Below are 20,251 nucleotides of genomic sequence, written 5' to 3'. Positions count from 1 at the left end.
TCGCCCATATTGAACTTTCTAGGAAAAATAAGTGAGCCACTTTCAAAGACTTGAAATTTTTACATTTATAAAGAAAATTAGGCATGTTTTAATGTGATAAAACACGCATCAGTGCCATGTCTAGGGTTTTGACTGCCCAGAAAGGTATGTTTATAACTGCAATCGTGGCATCCATTTTTGCATATATCACACTATGTACATTATAGCATTTGGTCCCATATATCAAAAGAATTAAGAGTGAGGTAGATATTTTACTTTCACATTATGCACGTATCACGGCATGATAATGAGCTCTTTATTGATATCAGCCTTGACGAGACATTGGTCGATTTAGAGATGCTAAACACGTTGTGGAGTGATGCTCGTGGCACATGGCATGTGACTCATCTGTAGCCGGTGGAAGATTAGTGAGGAGGTTATTTTGGTGTGTCGATAACCAAGATATTGTTCTCACTAGCTTGGATTGTGACATTGTGCCAAGTATACCCCAGCTGCATACCATCCAGAGCATCGCAGTTGGGTGAAAGCATGAAAAGGTGGTCAAGAAGTAGTGTCTTTGACACTACCTTGTACACATATGGACACTCGACTAAATGTTTAAAATAGAGATGTACATGATGTGCCACATATGAGGAGAAATATCTTGATGAGAGGAATGTACACATGTAATCTTCGATAGTTTTTAATCTTTTAAAAAAATATTTTACCATGTGCCCATTTTTCTTGAAAGTACTTGGAAGGTAGAAAATAATGACCACCATTTCATGCGTTTGCCCAGCTAGAGATCCCACCATCTTTACTAGGCACCACTCATGCTTTTGCGATGTCTACGCACATGGTAAGTGGAAAAATTGAACCATGACAGAGTGGTTTGTCACGTAGACACTCCAACTTCTTTCACCCTCACAAGGTATGATCACATCAAGTAGCTACATTGAAGAAAACATCACACAATACTGAGATGATACCAATATTCATACCTATAGATTGCTTTGTAGAGGGAGTTAATTTTGTAGTTATTGCTGAGGAGGCGAATGAGGAGGGAGTTGACTACTATATTCTTAGATGCACCAAGGAAAAGTTTATGATTCAAGAATCCACTATGAATGATTATGGTGAGGCATATAATGCTCATAGTATGGTTGTTTCAGAGCATTATTTTCAACAGGTGGTTGGATGTGGGCGTTACATCCATTTTGTACAGTATGAGTGGCCGAAGGTGGCCATACACTACTTCCATCTAGTCCTTGCTATGAAGCTATGACTAGAGAGGATTGTCAGCAAAAAGAAAGGTAGTGCCCCTCATTGGCATTTGCATCCGGATGATCTTGAGAGTATCATGGAGGCAGTGCGCAGTAGAGTAGGAGCTACATATCTTGCCAATGATATTTGTGCTCATTCTGGAGAATGAAAATTGTGATGATGAGTCCTAGTGATGATGAACTCATTGGTGCTATTTATCATTCTATATTTTTTCCCCTTGAGTTATTTCCATTCTTGTATACTCTTGTTCGTGGATCTTGTATATTATGGTGTTGTTCTTTCTCTCTGTCAGGAAAAGGGTCCTACGGGGCAAGGCCCAACCTAGGGGGTCAAGGACCTAGGCCAAGGGTCAGCTAGACCAGTGCGGACTGGGGGTCCGCTTAGGGCAAGTGCTAGGAGCTAGCCTATATAAGGGGTGGTAGGGAGGAGGATCCCAGGTTCAGTTACCCTAGTCTTACATTGGTATCAATACTCAGGGGGAGGGGAGAGCCAGGGAGGAGGGGAAAGGGTTCTCTCTCTTTAGGTCTCTCTCTCTCTCAATTGAAGAAGGAGGCAACCTCTCTCTCTCTCAATCGACTTCAACATGGCCTCTCAAGGGCGCTCAGGCTGTGGGAAGGACAGCTTCATAGGCGAGGAAGGCATGGCCCGACTCCTTGTCGGCAAGGCCCGACAAGTAGGCAGCGGAATCGGCCTCTTGACAGGCGGGGAAGGCTGGGCCGAGACCCAAGCAGCGTGGGAAGGACCGCTTGCAACGGGGAGGGAGAAAAGATTCACCTCCACCAAATAGCCCGCAGATGGTCTGGATGGGAGCGCATGGCCGAGATGGGCACTTTTCGACACAGGGCCGAGCCCCACTTCGATGCCGAGCTCCTATGGTGAGGGGGTTTCTCTGTCGCGCAGAGCCGCCATAGCAAAGACCTATTTCGAAGGCTATATATCAACCATGTAAAGAATTGTTAAGGAGACTTCAATGATGTTTTTAGTTAGAACTTACCAATCTGTGGGAACTTGAAAGTCAAAGAGCTCAATATCATCATCCTCCATTGGTACATATGAGGAGGAGGCTCCCACATCCACAAAGTAAGAAGCTATCAGTGGTCGAAGATGATTCTCAATAATGGAATGATCATTCTCCATTCCAAGACACCACCTTCTTGTATGTAGACATGCTCTTAAAACTGGTCCCGTCCCTGCTCCAAGCTCCAAGACAGTGCTATTTGAGGTAGTTAGAAACTCTACAAACATGAGCATGAAAACTAGACTTTTCTCAATTCCTCCTTGCCAACTTCCAATATTGCCCTCTTGTTTAGAGCGTTGTGATGATGGAAGAAAATGTTTAAGGATATAAGAGTCCAAACTTTGTTGGAGCTCTTTTCCTATTGCAATGCCTCCTTCAAAATGAAGCAATGGTGTGCAACCAGGTCTTTTTAAAAGAAGCACATGAAATGCATTCTCTTGCCAAATTTAAAAAAAAAGACATAAATATCATTTAATGTATAATATATTAAATGTAAATGGAACATGTATAAAAATCTATATTCGCTATAAAGAGGTACATTATGCAATTTTTGTTCAAACTCACCTTCACCACAAAATCACTCTTTCCAGAGTAAGCATATGGCTCTGTAGTCTCAGCCAACCATCGAAGATGAACCTCCATGTGAACTTTTGAGACCATACGCTCAACAATGGGGAGAGAGGATGTGGAGCACATAACAAGTGTCCATCCACCGTCATCCATACAAGCTGCCGCAATTCCCAACAAGTAGAGTACATGATCATCATAGATATAATTCCAAGAAGGCATAGCTTCATACCCTACAATCGGTTATACAAGAAGCATATCAAGAATGCATACTAATATCAATCAACTTCGTGATTTAGTTCTCCCTAACAAGAAAAACATTACCTGGAACCATAGATACAGTTGTGGTAAGTCAACAACACATAAATCAACACTCCAAGCGCAAGTCTTCTTGTGTCGTTGCCTTCTCTCACCATGAGCCTTTTGAAACAATGACAGTTGTTAGAAGCTGGACACACCCTACGAAAACTGACTTCTCGGCAGATTATCATATTTTGTAATTATTCATTTATTGAGAAAACTCGACATTTCACCTTGTAAATATTGGGGCTTACAGAAGTTTCCAGATTGTATCCCAATTTTGATAGTTAGATTGAGTAGATGGTTGATTTGAAACTTTAGGATTTGAGAATTGTAAGGTATATATACCACTTTTTGACCTTAATGAAAAACCTTTTGTCATTTTTAAAAAGAAGTTTTGAAGTCTGTGAGTGAGCGTACTGTGTACGAGAGAGAGTGTGAGCTTCATCTTGACGCTACATGTGCACCGGTGGTCGGAATCGAGTGCGGAGAAGTACAGCGTGTTGCCCCCGACAAAAGCTACGCACTGATACCTACATTGCACGTGTACGGTCCGGTTTTTTGAGCTCCTTCTACAAGCTTCATCTGGTGATTCTGTGAGCATACATTGTCCGATTTTGCATTGCAGCATATTCACGCGTTCCCATTGAGTAGAGCTACACATTAGGCACTTAAGATTTCGAAAACGGAGATCTGCAAATTTCGGCCAGACATCCTATGTGATTTTGCATCGGGTGTTTTGGGTTGGGGTTTTGGTTCATAGACCTTAGGGAGAGCGATCTATTGGTAATAGTAGGGTCTCCTTCAAGTTCTGTGGTGTTTCAAGATTGTTTGATGGGTGTTCGGCTCTAGAAAGCATTGTAGGAAGTTTCCTCTTATGCACTCTTGAAGGTTGTGACTTAGACATTGGGTAGAGACCTCTGTAGGAATTAGTTAGGAGTTGGTCGAGTGTAGGTTGACACCTTATACTTGCTTCCACGCGCCTGTGGGTCGAGCTTCGTCCTTAGTTGACAAATCTTGTTAGGTGAGTTCTCGCTCTGCTGACGTCCGTGCGGCGTATACGTCCAACATTAGCGCCGCTGCCGGGGACGAAAACCTTAGGCAGGTGACCGAGACTAGTCCTTGAGGATAGGGATTTTTGGCTTGCCAAGAGTCTCGTTTTGCATTTAGATAGGATCAGAGGGGGGAGGACTCTCTAGGTCTTAGAGGGAGTCTAGGAAGCGTGTGTCTGGCCTAGATCCTTCGACTTAGGTAGATTTAGGTAGACAAAGATAGTTTTAGGTATTAGTTGAGTTCTTGAGTAGGAGTTGGAGTGGTAGAAGCGGTGAGAGGAGAGCTTGAGAGTCCAGAGAGGCCAGAAAGAAACCAAAACACCATTATCACCATTTCACATGATGAGTAGGAGTAGAGTAAGTAGGACATCATGATTCAGGATCTAGAGCACTTCATGCATGTATACTTGCTTGGTAAATTCATCACAAGTTTGTAAATGACGCAAAAGTGTGTTTGAAAAGTGAAGTGAAGTCCAAAAGTTACTGTGAGTGTTTTTGATAGAGCTGCAGAGCTTTAGGAGCATTTCTGTCAGAAAAAAATTTAATTTCAAGCCAGGAGACATCCTACGCGTAGGGTATCTACAGGCTAATCTGGTGGGAATTTTGGGATTTTGAGTTGACCAGTGTGTTCAGAAGGTGGGGTTTACCCTATTTTCAAGTGGAAAGTGGAAATTTGACCATCTCTTGAGAGGATAAGGCCAGATAGACTGAAATTGCCAGACATCCTACCCAAATTGTACCAAAGCATTATTTTAAGACCAAAACCATATGATGGCTGTATGAGCATGATTTGCATGATATATTGAGTGACTGAGAGGGGTTTCACCTCATTTGGGTGAGAAAATTGGGTTCAAAGTAGACTTTAGCACTTTTGACTGAAAAAGGCAAGAATAGCTAAAATTGGGGACTTTTGAAATCCAAACCAAAATCCAAGCATGCCATTGGGTTGCTGACATCAAGGGGAAGCTGTGGGTCAAGTCTGAGGTCAAACAAGCCAAAAAGACATCCTACGCGTAGGATGCCTTCTGTGTGATTTTTCACTCCAAACCAAATTTTGAGCATACCAAAGTAATTATAAACTCAAGGGAAGCCTGTGTTTTGAATTTGAAGCCATTCTAATGAAAAAGACATCCTACGCGTAGAATGTCTAAAGCAAGAAATTAAAGCCACATACTGACAGTGGGCATAGCAAGGTGTTGTATAGCCTGAGGCAAGCCCCCTAGTCAATTTTGGTCCAAATTGGAGTTGATTAGACTGATCAAGATCAGCAACAGGCTGTCGGAACAGATTTCTGATCCATTGACCAGCTTATAGGTGTCCAAATCAAAAAGTAAAAACAGATGTGGACTCATCATATAAAGGGGAATCCATAGTGCAAAAATCCAGGTAAAAAAAAGGAAGAGACATCCTATGTGTAGGATGTCTGTTGGGGCCTACTGAAGAGAAAATTTGACTGGGCTTAGACAGTGAGATTCCATTTGGCTTAAGGGTTCCAAAACTTCTTTCTGAAGTGAATTTGGACCTTGTTTGTCCATTTGACGGAGCAAAGACCGAATTCAGATTTTTTCACATAAATTGACCAACATCCGAGGGAAGTACAGTTCCAGATTAGTAGACCTAATCCAGAACATCAGCAGTGTATAAAATACAGTAAGAAATTAAAGCCAGATACTGAAAGTGGGCATAGCAAGGTGTTGTATAGCCCGAGGCAAGCCCCCTAGTCAATTTTGGTCCAAATTGGAGTTGATTAGACTGATCAAGATCAGCAACAGGCTGTCGAAACAGATTTCTGATCCATTGACCAGCTTATAGGTGTCCAAATCAAAAAGTAAAAACAGCTGTGGACTCAACACATCAAGGGGAATCCATAGTGCAAAAATCAAGGCAAAACAAAGCAAGAGACATCCTATGTGTAGAATGTCTGTTGGGGCCTACTGAAGAGAAAATTTGACTGGGCTTAGACAGTGAGATTCCATTTGGCTTAAGGGTTCCAGAAGTTCTTTCAGAAGTGAATTTGGACCTTGTTTGTCCATTTGACGGAGCAAAGACTGAATTCAGATTTTTTCACATAAATTGACCAACATCCGAGGGAAGTACAGTTCTAGATTAGTAGACCTAATCCAGAACATCAACAATGTATAAAATACACTAGTGGTTGAGATTAACTCTCCAGTTATACCAATCATTATTAAGATAACCTCTAGCAGATAAATGCTTTGATTCAATTGCCAAAATTAAATGCTTGTGTACAGGTATATTCAGCAGCAAAGAAAGAAGTTGTGCGTAGACTGATCCTTTGCGAGGTGAGTGGTTGGATTTGTGATAAATTGCATTGATAAGTTTGATGAATTTAAGATTAGGAAGATACATTTTTAGAGACCATAAGGTGGCAGGTGACCAAGGTAGCTTAGTGGGGCCACCGAGGAGAGTGTAACTCATAGATCCACTAGCACCGATTATTGAGGAAGGTAGTGATACTGACACTTCTTCAGCCAAATCTTTCTTCATAATGGGTAGTCAACAGCCAGGAGGTTTCACCTATGATGGACCAATGCCAGGAGGAAGCACCTCCCTAAATCCTTTGAATGATTCCAAGCTCACTGTGATCTTCTTAGAGGGAACAAACTCGAGGGGAGCCCTAGTCTATTCTGACTATCGAGGATGCAAGTGCATTTGTATCGAAGAGAGGCCGACTCAGAGATTGGAGATAATTCGAGTCTATGATGATGGAGATAGATTCCGAGACGAAAAGGGGAACCACTATCTGATAGTTAGTAACCCTGAAGATTACAACAGATATGGAGATAACGTGGCGAAAGGGAAAATGGTTTCAGAAGCTCAAGAACCGCCACCAAACATTGATCGGCCTAGAGCTATTTTTATGTATGATATGAAAACAACCAGGGTTTTAACTTGTAATGAGAACGTGGGAATCTACAAGCATGAGAGTGAGGGAATAGTCGCTCACTTTCTCAGCAAAGAACCATACTTAAACGAATTGAGCAAAGACAAGGTTCTTTACTTATTCTCCTATGAAACTGCTATGGAGAAGGGTATAGTTTTTGTTAATAGATACGGGCGAGAATACCAACGTATTCTCCCAGAGAAGGTAGAAAAGGCGACAGTTCCAGGAGCATCAACATACGCCCCAGACGAAGTGCCAAGAGCCACCTACACCCCTAGCAAGTCGATGAATCCCTTTTCATAAGATTATGATGCCACCTCACATTCTACCCGACCACAGACGTTCAACAATCAAAACCAACCAGCAAACCAGCCATCATTGCAGGCATGGCTTCGACAGTCGACAACAATGGAGCAAGACCAAAACCAAGATGGTTATCAAGCCGCACGAGGGCTAAGGGATTTGCGCGAACCACCACTCTATTCAAGGTATCAAGGAGAGAGTAAGCCAAAGAGTCAAGGGTCAAGAGAGCCTGGAGGACCACCCATAGAACGAGTTCGAAGAGATGAACCATCTCTGTCGAGAACTGTTAGAAATTATGGCTTAGGAGCACCACTGGGAGAGGAACTAGTCTACTGCAGAAGACCTGAGGAGGTATATCGATTAGGACGTGGAGATCCAATGATGAGGTTTGGAGACCATCGTAGAATTAGACCTTCTCAAGTGCAAAAATGGGTAAACAAGAAATACACAGGAAACAGAGATCGAAGAGATCTTGTAGAAGCCTTTGTGCGTGTAATTAGAGCTGAAGAGATGTTAGACTTCCCTACCTAATTTACAAGGTTTGGACTAACCCTAAAGGATGACGCTGCTACTTGGTTTGACTCTGTAGAGCATAGAGACTTTGAGTCTATGGAGGAAGTGTTTGACGATTTTATCGAGGAATTCTCACAAAGGGGGATAGCTCATAATACCGTCTCACAAATCCATAAATTCAAACAGAAAGATGGGGAATCTGTACGAAGGGCAGCCCTAAGACTAAAAAGATATGTTAAGTTCTATCCTGTGGAAGAACTGCCAACTCAATCCAGACTTATGCTTATATTCATCCAAGGACTAAGGAATGTGGATCTCCAGAAAGACTTACATATGAAGAGAATCACGACGTTGAATGAATTGACCAAGGAGGCTCTTTACCTTGTGGACAATTGTGTGGTCTACAAAGAGGGGGAGTTCAAGGACCTTGACGATGATTCATCTTCACAACAAAGTGGAAGCAAGTCTTCTAAGACAACACCAAAGGGAGAAGTAGCTGTAAACCAAAAGCTGCTTGTAGATGAAGTGCTAAAAAAGATTAACTTGTACGCCAAACCGTAGGCTAAACAGCCCAAGTGGTGTGCTATTGAATAAAAATGGACAAACCATGGGACCGAGGAATGTTATTATAACAAGGGATATGTGAGAGAGAGACCTTACGCTCCCCAAGCTCAGGTAGCTTCTCCTCAAGTTCCACCCATGCCTAGGTATCAAGCAGGCAACCTACTAGGACCTGTAGGTGTAGAAAGACCACAACCGGTGTTGGGGCAACAACCACCCCTACCAGGATTACAACCAGTCGGTATAAGATACACACCAACCGTAACCAAATCAGAGGATAAGGCTTTGGTGCCTATGCATGCATATTATGAAGATCCCAATGGATATGCGGAAAACTCTGTCTATTATCCATCGGAAGAACCCTCAACACCAGAACCATGGAGCATGATAGGAAGTACAGGACCACCAACAGCTGCACATGCAACAGGAGAAGGAAGATATAGCTTAGATGAACGAACATTGTTGTTCATAGCCAACGGAGACATGGGCGGACAGAGATATGCATACCAACAAAGGGGAGCTCAAGGAGCACCTCAACAACCCAAGGGACCTTGCTACAAGTGTGGTGGAGACCATTGGCTAAGAGACTGTCCTCATGATGAAATCATTAGAGTCAATGCATATTGCACCGAGTGTGGAGTTACTCATTTGATTCCCGATTGCCCTAAAAACCCGAGCAATGGAGCAAAAACCACCTTGAACATGCTAGAAATAGTACCTTCCAGTGGAGGGTCAGAAAATGAAACAATCATACCTATTCAGGCGGTGGCACGAGCCCAAGCTCAAAGAATGACGAGCGAACCCATGATTGAAGAGCCAAAAACCGATGCCCAAAGTTCAGAAATGAAAAATCAGAGAAGCACTTGGAACGCTAGAAAGGCACGTATGAAAGCCAGGAAAGAACAAGAGCAAATAGCTCTATCCGAGGAGTTAAAACATACAAAGGATAGATTAGAGAGGTTAGAGGATCTAGCTATCTTAAGTTCACACACCACGGCAACTATAACACCCGAGGAAATGGCAGAGCCCAAAAGTGCAGGATCAGGAGGATCTGTACTGGCAGACAAGGTAAATGAGCAATTGGATGCGCTTCTAAAAGCTTATGAAGCCAAACTAAAAAAGAACCAAACCCAGGAGCAAAGGTGGATGACTTATCCATATGCTAAAATAGAAAAACAAAGGTTGGAAATGTGTAAAAAGATGATTGAAACAGCTCAATCATTGATGGAAGACCCGCTTGGTAAACCTGTAAATTGGCATGAAGTACCAGCTCCAACCCCTATCCAACCAACTTTAGAGGAACAAGGAGAAACAAAGAAAAGACTCACGAATGCCTATGAGTCCAGAGGAGAGCCTATCATAGTGCCAAATACAACAGATGAGACAAGTGACGGGTTCCAGCCTAAAACATTGACAAAAATGGGTAAGGACTGTAATGGTCTAGACGATCTGTGGAAGCAAATCCGTGAGGCCAACGAGGCTAACAGGATGAGTAACCACATGAATAGCACGAGAAAAGAGAAGAATGTGATCTTACCTCCTATTGAAGAATTTGAGGCAAGGTCACAAATGAACTTTGAGATACACTCACAAGGGGGAGACCAGGGATCAATTAGTTCGGGGCACAGCCAACCAAACTCGTTGAAAACTTTACCCTCTTACCTAGGAGAGTATGAAGCCAAGTTTGAAGTGAGAGAAATCCCATCTCAAAGACTTTCTTCTAACAAAGTGATGGATTCACAAGGATTGATTGAGTTATTGTCCACCCAGGTGGCATGCACAATCACATTAGCCAAACTCCTAAGGTTACGACCAAACATGTGGACCACAGTGGGTAAATGCCTAGAAAAATTTGGAGTGAAAGACCCCACCTTGAGGCTACAAGAAGGGATCAGAGAGTTGGACAGACCTCAACTAAACACTAAGCCAATACCATTAAACAAGGTTGGAGAGTATTGCGAGGGAGAAGATGGAAACACCACGCTACCAGTAGAATTCCAAGGAGTAGTTTCCAAAGTTATTCTTGACAGTGGAGCGGGAGTTGCTATCGCCACCAAGGAAATCTAGAAAAAATGGGGAAAACCAGCTTTAAGAGCTACAAGAATGAAATTGCAATTGGCAGACGGGTTCATGGAGAAGCCTCTAGGACTCTTAGAAAAAGTGATTGTCACTTCGTGCGGGATCGAGTATGAGCATACATTTGCGATAGTCGATTTCGACAAAAAGAACAATTATGAGATCATTTTGGGAAGACCATTCATGCGACAATTGAAGATGGTCCAAGATTGGGTTTACGACCACATATACCTCAGACATGGCGAGACAACAACTAAAATACCACCTGAAAGACCATAGTTACAAAGATGTGAACCAAACACCTATGGAGGAGTTTGATTCAGCTACAGTAGCAGGATTAGAACTCCCAGCATGGTTAGGGAAACAAAAAGAGCTATGGATGTGCGGAGCTTCACATTGTGGAAGCTTAAGAAGAGAGGAATGAGTCTTAGAAAGAGCGATAGAGGACAAGGAGTATATTCTGGAACCTTTCCCTGAAGATTCCTTGGAACCTCTAGAATGGGAACACATACTAGCAACATTGGATGTCTGTACCATTACAGATAGTCCAACAACAAAATTTTGCGATAAGGATGGCTATGATGTGCTACCCTACTATATGGTAAGCATTATACCAGGAGAAGATGAGACTATGGAACCACCAGGAAAAGAAGAGTTTTATAACTCCTCTGAACATCTGGAAGTAAATGATGATGCAGATAATGAGTGTTCAGACACCTCAAGCGAGCGTGGAAGGGAAACCGAGAATATCAAGTTTTATGATTTTGCTAATCAGCACCCTAAACGCCAGGAACGCTATAGGAGGAAACGCGCAGGAAACAAAGCGAAAAAGAACCTAATGCCCAGGATAAAAGGTAAAACTCACTATTTGATGCTTGTAAAAGCAGACGATTGTGTAAAAGATCAAATATCAAGAAGATTCTCAAAAGATCGAAGGGAAAGAACGCGAGAAGAAATAAAACAGGAATGAAAAGCTAAAACAGAAACAAAATCACAAAAATCTCAAAAATAAAAAAAAGAAACAACAAAAGACCAAGAGTGGACCAAACTGGAGCGTAAACAGAAATGCCAAGAACTGAAACAGTCTTTACGTTAGATATGGACTACAGAAGAAGATAGTGATGGTAAAGGGGAGTCAAAGAAGGGAAACATGAATGTACCATCACACTATCGGAAATTTACCATCCAGAATAGAAAAATAATCATGAATCCACCAGTCAGGGAAAGAACAAACCAAGAATCTTACGATGGGCCTGAAAATGCAAAAAGGATAGACCTCGCGGAACCGGGTGAGAAGCCTCAGCCGGTCTATATAGCAAACGATTTAGAGCCCGAAGAAGAAGAACGGCTAACACAAGTTCTCAAGAAATATAAAGATTTGTTTGCATGGTCCTATAAAGACCTCAAAGGAGTTGATCCATCGATATGCCAATATACAATTCCTTTGAAATCGGATGCAAAACCTAGCAAACAACGTCCTTATACATATAATGACACATTTGCTAAACAAATCAAAGAGGAGATTGACAAGCTGATGGAAGTTGAATTCATCTATGAAATTGAAATTACAGATTGGGTGTCACCCATTGTGGTAGTTCCCAAAAAGAACAGAAAACTGCGAGTGTGTGTAAACCTCAAAAAGGTAAATGCAGCCACCATAAGGGATAATTATCCCTTGCCAATCACACAACATGTGCTTGAGCGGGTGGCCGAAAAACGGCTTATTCCTTTTTGGACGGGTTTTCAGGATACAACCAACTGGCAATTGCAAGGGAGGATCAACACAAAACAGCGTTTGCCATAGAATGGGGAATTTATGCATATCAAGTTATGCCGTTTGGCCTAACTAATGCCCCAGCTACCTTCCAAAGATTAATGATGCATGCGTTCAAAGAATACCTAAGAATATTCATAGAAATATACATAGATGATCTTTGTGTACACTCTCTACTACGAGAGGAACATATTGACCATTTGCAAAAGGTCTTTGAAAAATGCAGAACATATCGAATCTGTCTTAACTTGGAAAAGTGTATCTTTATGGTTAAGCAAGGCCGCATCTTAGGACACATTGTCTCAAGAAATGGCATAACCACTGACCTAGACAAAGTCAAAGTCATAGTAGACCTACCCAGGCCCACTAACGCGAAACAAGTGCAATCCTTCATGGGACACTGCGGATATTATCGAAGATTCATATACATGTATGCGGTCATCGCACAACCTTTGTATCGTTTGCTAGTAAATTTCGATTGGACCAAGGAGTGTGAAACTTCATTCCAAAAGCTGAAGGAAAACCTTATATCAACACTTGTACTTAAAGCACCGGATTGGGAAAAGATATTCCATGTTCACATTGATGCTTCTGCATATGCAATCGGGAGTATTCTGGCTCAACCTGGAGACGGAACAATGGATTTTCCAGTTTGTTATGCAAGCCGACAGTTAAACACTGCGGAAAAGAACTACACAACCACAGAACGAGAAGGGTTAGGAATAATTTATGGTGTAAAGAAATTTCGGCATTATTTGCTCGCAAACAAATTTGTGTTCTTCACAGATCATCAAGCTCTTTTGTATCTGGTAAATAAACCATGCAGTACAGGGAGAATTGTACGCTGGTTTATTATATTGCTAGAGTTTGATTTCACAGTGGTGGTCAAAAAGGGTAAAACCCATCTACGAGTGGACCATCTTTCAAGGATACACAATGGGGAAGCTTCTGAAGGAGTAGATGATGACATACCAGATGCTTATCATTTCAATATTGAAATGATACCCAAATGGTCTTAGGAAATTATTAGCATTCTTTCCTATGGAAGTAGGTTTGGTAATACGGAATACAGATCCAAACAACAAACAATTCGACAAACAAAAAAATTCCAGTTGATAGCAGGACGGCTGTATCATCTAGGATCGGATCAACTTCTACGATTATGTATAGATCCGGAACAATTCGAGTGGTACCTTGAAGAAGCACATGTCTAGGATTGTGCATTTCATTGTTCAACAGTGAAAACACACCAGAGACTGAAACAGTTAGGGGTTTATTGGCCAACTATGTATGCGTACACACATTCTTATGTTACCAATTGTACTATATGTAGTGCCAAACGACTAGTGGATCACGCGACATTGTTTCAGGTAAACATTGCACCTGCATGGAGTCAATATACCATTGATTTATTAACCACCAGAACATTTTCTGAGAACATAACAAGAGCACGAAAAAAAGCTATAGAGCTAGAAGCTCGCGACTTTCAATTAATTGGGAACCAACTCTATAAGCGAGGAAAGGACAATCAACTTAGAATCCGTGCAAGTGAAAGCGAATACCTATTGATTCTAGAACATGCACTGTTAAGGCGGTTACGCCGCTAACGGAAGCTAAATAGCGAGAACTCAACCACCAACAGAATTTGTCAGACGAGGACGGAGCTTGACCCGCAGGCGCATGGAAACAACTAGGTGGGTGTCAAATCACCTACTCGACCTTCTAATGACAATCACTACTAAGGAAATCAAATCTAAGTTCTAAAATACGCAAGTGACTGAAATCCGTACTACGAACGAATGCTATACGAAACAGGATCTAGAATCATTGAATCGATCTCAATCTCAAGGGGAAGTCTATACACTAGGTAAGAACAACACCCTAAAGACTTGAACTGCAAAATCAACCTATAATCACTCCGTGCGGTAAATGCGTATGAAGACAGGCCGAAAAATACAGGTGACCGAAACTTGACCCCGATGGTACTAATGCGTAGCTCTACTCGTTGTGGTTCTATAGATATGCTGCACACTCCATTCCGACACACGAGTTGGAAGAAAACTCACACCGAAGCTCGTAGGAACTTACCACACATAGAAGCCGATAGCGCGCACTCTTTGTATCTGTGCGTAGCTCTCGCCGTTGCTAACACAATGGCGGTGTCTCTTATCCAATGGCGGCTCCGTAGCTCGCGTAGCAAGTAGATAAGACTCTCTCTCTCTCTCTCTCTCAGACACAGTCACGGCGCTCCAAAAAACTCACTTTGATTAAAATAAAACTCTATGTTTAGGTTACAAAACTTTGGCTTATATACCTCAGCCTTGGAGGTGAGAACATCTCTAACTAATTACATGAGCAAGTGAAATTACTTCGGAATTACAAGCTGGAAACTCAATTGAGTCCCGTTACTTAATGAATGGCTCCAATCAAAATCAATGTCGGAAAGACATTTATTACAATCAATGGTTACAAAAATGATGAGTGTGAGCAAAAATGTGGGTGTGATCCTCTGCTGGCTCAACACTCCCCCCCTCTGCGTTCATGTCGTCCCTGACATGACTTTTATGCTTGGTCAATAAAGTCCTGTCGTCTTGAGCATCTGCAATTGTGATTCGTATCGTAGGTTGCCGATGGTCAAGGTTGGGCCGAATATTTTGCTTTCGTGGGTGAAAAAGCCGGTGTAGAAAGCTTCTTCGAATGTTTGCATGTGGAAGCTAGGCAAAAACATAATCCTTCGGTATAGGAGGTGCAACACTTTTGGAGAAGGCTGCAATGAAAGATCATATATCATATCAGTCACTGTGTCGGCCGTCGATAGTAAACTCGAGGTTGTGGCTTTATCTGGCGCGAACACTTCAATGCAAGCTAAGAGAGTCCTGCAGATTTTCTTGAGCATCTGACACGAAAGGTCAGGAGAGCCAGTAAAGAGCTTGATGGTGCCCGTTAGGGTTTTCACCATGTAGGCTTTACCTATTCTCTCTCCTGCCTTTGGTCCTGGCATCCTGGGATAATTAAGCCAATTTGGCTTCTTTTCTGCAATCTTGCCATGCTCTTTCCAGTTTCTGACTCTTGGCACCGGGCAGAAGGTTGCATTCTCCCGAATCTCCTTTGGTGCCTCCACCAAGTAGATTAGGTAGGCTGGGTATTTGTTCAGCCAACCTTTCCTCCATCTAGGTTGTGAATCTACTATCTTCTTTGACTGTTCCTCCTTTGTGATGTCGCCTTCGTAAAGAGCGACATACTGCTCCTCCTCTATTCTCTTTTTCGTCTTTAGCACTTCAAATTTCATCAAAGGGAAAGGCAGGCTGGGTTGCATCCACTCTTCATGGAGCACTTTTGTGTCTAATCCCTGAAGTCTAATGGAGATAAGGAGTCTCCTCTCCCATTCCATTTCCGCCTTGGCACTCTCCTCTGCTGACTTTTCTATTTGGTCATGGAGCATTTGTTCTTCTTCTTCAGAGATTCCTGAAGTCGAGGCCACCTCATGAGCTGGGGCTGGATCTTCAATTGTGGTTGCCTCTCCAGTTTCTGGTAGCTCTATGGCTGCTCCACCTGATTCTTCGTGTGGTGTCTCTGTCTCTCTTCTTTGTTGCTCTTGTAGATCTTGGAGCTGTTTGCGGAGGGCCTCATTCTCTGTCCGTAGTGTTTGATTTTCTAATGTGAGCCTCTCCTCTGAGGCCAATGATCCCTCCGCAATGTGCAACCTTTACACTTGCTCTAATCTCAGCTCTCTTTGTAAGCTTCGGACCTGGTCTTCCAAAGCTGGTATGATAACTCCTTCTTGTTCGGTTCCTACTCTGCTAGCTCTAGGGGTAGTCCTAAGTCTAGTGATTGTTCTTTCTTGGAGCTCGACTCTTTCCCTTAGCTCAATGAGCTCATCCTTGGCTGCCTCCAACTCATCTTCTATCCGCTCCTTTGCTTCTTGTGCACTTGTTACCTCTCTTGAAGCCTCGGCTAGCTGGAGTATCAAGCCGTCTCTCTCGTTTTCCGCGTCATAGAGTGATGCTTTATAACTTTCAGATTCAGTCATAGCATTCTCTAATTTCCTCTGCAACTCTGCTTCCCTTTGTTTGGCTGTCTCAATCTCTACTTCCTTTGCCGTGGATCTTTCTTTGATCTTGCCTAGCAGTTCATGCACCATGTGCATGTCTTTTTCATCTTCATCTGTCAACTCTAAAGCTCTTTCTGCCACCACCTCCACTGGCTTCGGCTCTTCTAGTACGTTCTGTTCGACCAGTTTCTCTTCACTTTCTTTTGTACTCTTTGTTTTTTCCTCCGTCCCTCTCCGATCATCTTGTTTTTGTAGGGTGATCCCATAAACTTCCTCAAGGGCCTCTGCTTCAGTGTATCCTATTGCTACCAGATCCTCATAATCATTTCTCTTTTGATGAACTGGATCTATCTCCTTTTCTTTGGTCTCGGCCTTCGGCTTTTCCAAATCATCTGTGTCCATCTCTATTGTGGTCTCTTCCAAGATATTTTTCGTCTTCTTCGGGCTTGGTACATCAGTCATAGAGGGGTATCTGTCCTCAGCTTCCTTGGCTTTCCCCTTGTCGGCTTGCCCGTCTTTCTCTTGAGATTTAGTAGACTCATCTACTTTCCCTTTCCCCTTGTCGTCCTTTTTCAGCTCAGCTTTTAAAAGCTGTACCTCCTCTTCAGTGTATGGCTCGACAAGTTGCTGCTCTAGTATAGCCTCTGACTCCTCATAAGCTTTAATATATTGATCGTATTGATCAACATGTGGCCTGGCTGAGCTAGTTCCGACTTTGGTGGGGTCTGGCACCCACTTTTCTTCAAAGTCACTCTTTAGAGCTCTTTCTGCTCTAAACTGCTCCACTAGTCTTTCCATTCTTGCCACTTTCTGACTTTTGGTTTGCTTGGGAGCCACCTTCTTCTTTACTTTCTTCATAAGCGGCTCGTCTAGCTCCTCTTCAGGTTCTGAAACTATTTCTAGTTTCCGGCGTGCTCTTGTGGACGCCCTCTTGGATACTTCGGGTTGTTCTTCCTCCTCGTCGGCTTCTCTAAGCCACTCATTCTGGGAGGGACCCTTTGGCCACTGATCTCTAGCTCCAATAGCTTCATAAGCTATTCTTGTCAGAATTTCCGCTCCTCCTATGTACTTTGGCTTCTTGTTGTGCATGGCAATTACTTGCTCGTGGATGTGTTGAGCGTAATTCACCTCTTTTGGCATATTGCTCTTTAATGCCCATGTGATGGTGGTCGCAATGGCATGGGGCGGTGTCGTATACTTTTGCGGTCTTTTACTGCAAACATGGAGAAACTGGTTGTACAGTCGGCAAAGGGTTGCCGCTCTTTGGTCCGCCATATCTCCATAGGTTGCATTCTGTTTCTTGGATCCATAGACCTCTATGGCCTCCCTTCTTTCCCTGACAGAGCTCCCTTTGTTGTGCAGCTTCAATGCGTCTGCAATGAGCTGTGGAGTGATCTGTACTTCTACTTTCTCTCCATCCATGGCTGTCAATGTGGCTTTCCCATCCTTCTGAATGGATGTTGCCAACTCGTACACTCTTCTTGTATCCACACCTGATGTTCTCGAGGTGAAGAAACTGTGCAAGTCTGCCCTTTCCAGGTACCTGCTGATGTCTTCTGACCTGCTATAATCTACCAATTCCTGTGGGATCATCGGTACATCCACCGCTTGCCCTTGAGGGTCTCTGAAAGTCCCCTGGTAGATCTTTATTCCCTCTTTCTCCAATACTGCTTCCTCCACCCAAGTTTTGGTTGGCTTGAGGGTTTTTGCTGGAATGTCAAAGGGTTCCGCTTCTGCAAGAGCATCTTTGATTGTTGGTCTTTTTCTCTTCGTTGCCGATAACTTGGCGGAATCCATGGATCCTGTAACTCCAATTTCAGAAGTTAGCGTCTTTTTAGTACTGAAAGCCGAAATGAAGCTTTTAACTATCCAAATGACTTGAAAATTGAAACATGAGCTATTCAGGGCCTAAGGATGCAAGGTAGATGAAAAAATATGCAAAATGGGCTCAAAATCATGCTGGAGACATCATGCTTCAACCAATATGAAGTCATTTTGACACAAAAAACATCATACGCGTATGATGTTTTTTATGTCAAAATGACTTCATATTGGTTGTGCTTGTAGCTGATAGTGTATACATGAGTATCATATGCTTGGATTTGAGTTTGGATCCCATTTGGTCAAGTTTTGGCCAGTTTAGTCCAGTTCCGGCTCTTCGCAAAATTTTAAAAGGGATTTGGATTTTATGATCCAAATTGGATAAAACTTGGTGGTTCACTTTTAAATGGCATGTAGATCACTTCTGTTTGGTGGTTGAAGCCCTGAGGTGGCAAAATCACATAGTGAGACATCATACGCGTATGATGTCTTTAGTGTATTTTTGGACCAAATTTCTCTAGAAGCTTGGATTTGGCTTTAGATAGGCTTATTTAGTGGATTTATGAAGTTTGGATAGATTTTGGGCTAAAAATGGCTCTGGAGACATCATACGCGTATGATGTCTTTTTCATCAATTTTGCATGGGATTGGTTCTGTGGACTCCCCATGTACTAGTGAAGGACTATATCTACTCAAATCTTGGTTTGGACTTGAGTATGTTGGATTTGGGCCAAAAATAGGCTTTAGGTGAAGGATTTTCCTTCAATTGGGCTAATGGGGTGATCCTCTTGACCAAATGGTTCCAAATTTCATATGTAGCATGTATTAGGTATATATAATGGATGTATGATGACAAATGAGCAGTTTTGGCTCTGTAAGTGCAAATAGACATCATATGCGTATGATGTCTTTTGTGTCAAAATGGTGCTTTTTGGTTCCAGATAGCTTGTAGATGTGTTAATCAACAATCCTACAAAGTTTCAATGAGTTTGGAGTTATTTTGACAAAATTAGGACCAAAAATCAATTTTATGGCCTACTTTGCGTCTTTTTGGTTTTCCTTGGGTTTTCTAACTCCAATTCTCATGATACTTGGTTCATAGGATGTGATTAACATGTGGAATGAGGCTATGCACTCAACTATTGAAATGGATGTGAAATTCATGCTGTGAGACATCATACGCGTATGATGTCTTTTCTTGAAATGTTGGTCTTTTTGTGCAAAGAATGCTTTGTGCTAGTGCCCTAAGCCCTGCTAACTAGTTTTCAACTTAAAAAGTCATCAGTTTAGCTAAAAAGCCCCCTTATAGGCATTTCAGTCTCCGAAGTCGTCTTTTTGCCTTGGAGTTGAATTTCTTCAACTTTTCTTCTCGAGAGTTGCATTTCCAGCTCATTGGATATGTTGTGAAGCCATCTATTTGGTTGAACTTGACTTTGGCTTCCCGTTCTCCATCTTTCTCCTTTTGGTTGCCCGAAAGCGTCTTTTTCACCATCGGTAAGTGAATCAGCTTTCTTTTGGGTTTTGCTTGCAAACATAAGTCATCCATGTATATTTGAAACTGCTTGTGAAGTTTCATTTCATTCGGTCGTCAATTTCAGCCGTTATGCCAAAATGACGCTTTGTGTGTCCACAGCCGAATCGGTTGTTCCGACCTACTTTTGGTGGTCCAAACCTGGAGATGCTCCATGGTTGCATTGCCCTCGATGTTGTTAAGCTTCGTGAGAAGTTTTGTGTCGTTTCGACAACTTTTTCCTGTTTGCCTCTTGCAGGCTCTGTTGACCTAGGGTTTTTCCAGTCGTTCTTTCTCGAGCTTTGAGTGTTAGAAACCCATCTTCTATACTAGGGTAACCCACCTATAAGTTCTTGCAAGGTTTGATTAGGCGGTTGTGCCACTACCTAGCATTCTACCGCATTCCCCGTCTGCTCTTGTTTCTTGGTTTTGGTCAGTTTTCGCGACAAAAGTTAACGATAAGCATCAAAAGCTTATGGCAACGAGTCTACCTCTCATGTCTGGTGTCCTCTGAGCTCTCGTAGCAGTCGTAGAAGG

The 20,251-nt window shown here is 42.5% G+C and overlaps 1 pseudogene; it reads right to left on the bottom strand.

The window, feature by feature from the left end:
* Positions 1-1,864: 1,864 nt before the first annotated feature.
* LOC147459579 (uncharacterized) overlaps positions 1,865-20,251 on the bottom strand; it is a 66,626-nt pseudogene continuing 48,239 nt past the window's right edge.

This window comes from Adiantum capillus-veneris, chromosome 4 (assembly GCF_014529385.1).
Source record: "Adiantum capillus-veneris isolate H3 chromosome 4, ASM1452938v2, whole genome shotgun sequence".
Taxonomy (NCBI): Eukaryota; Viridiplantae; Streptophyta; class Polypodiopsida; order Polypodiales; family Pteridaceae; genus Adiantum; species Adiantum capillus-veneris.
Note: the sequence above shows the minus strand (reverse complement) of the source record. Positions and strands in the feature narration are given on the sequence as shown.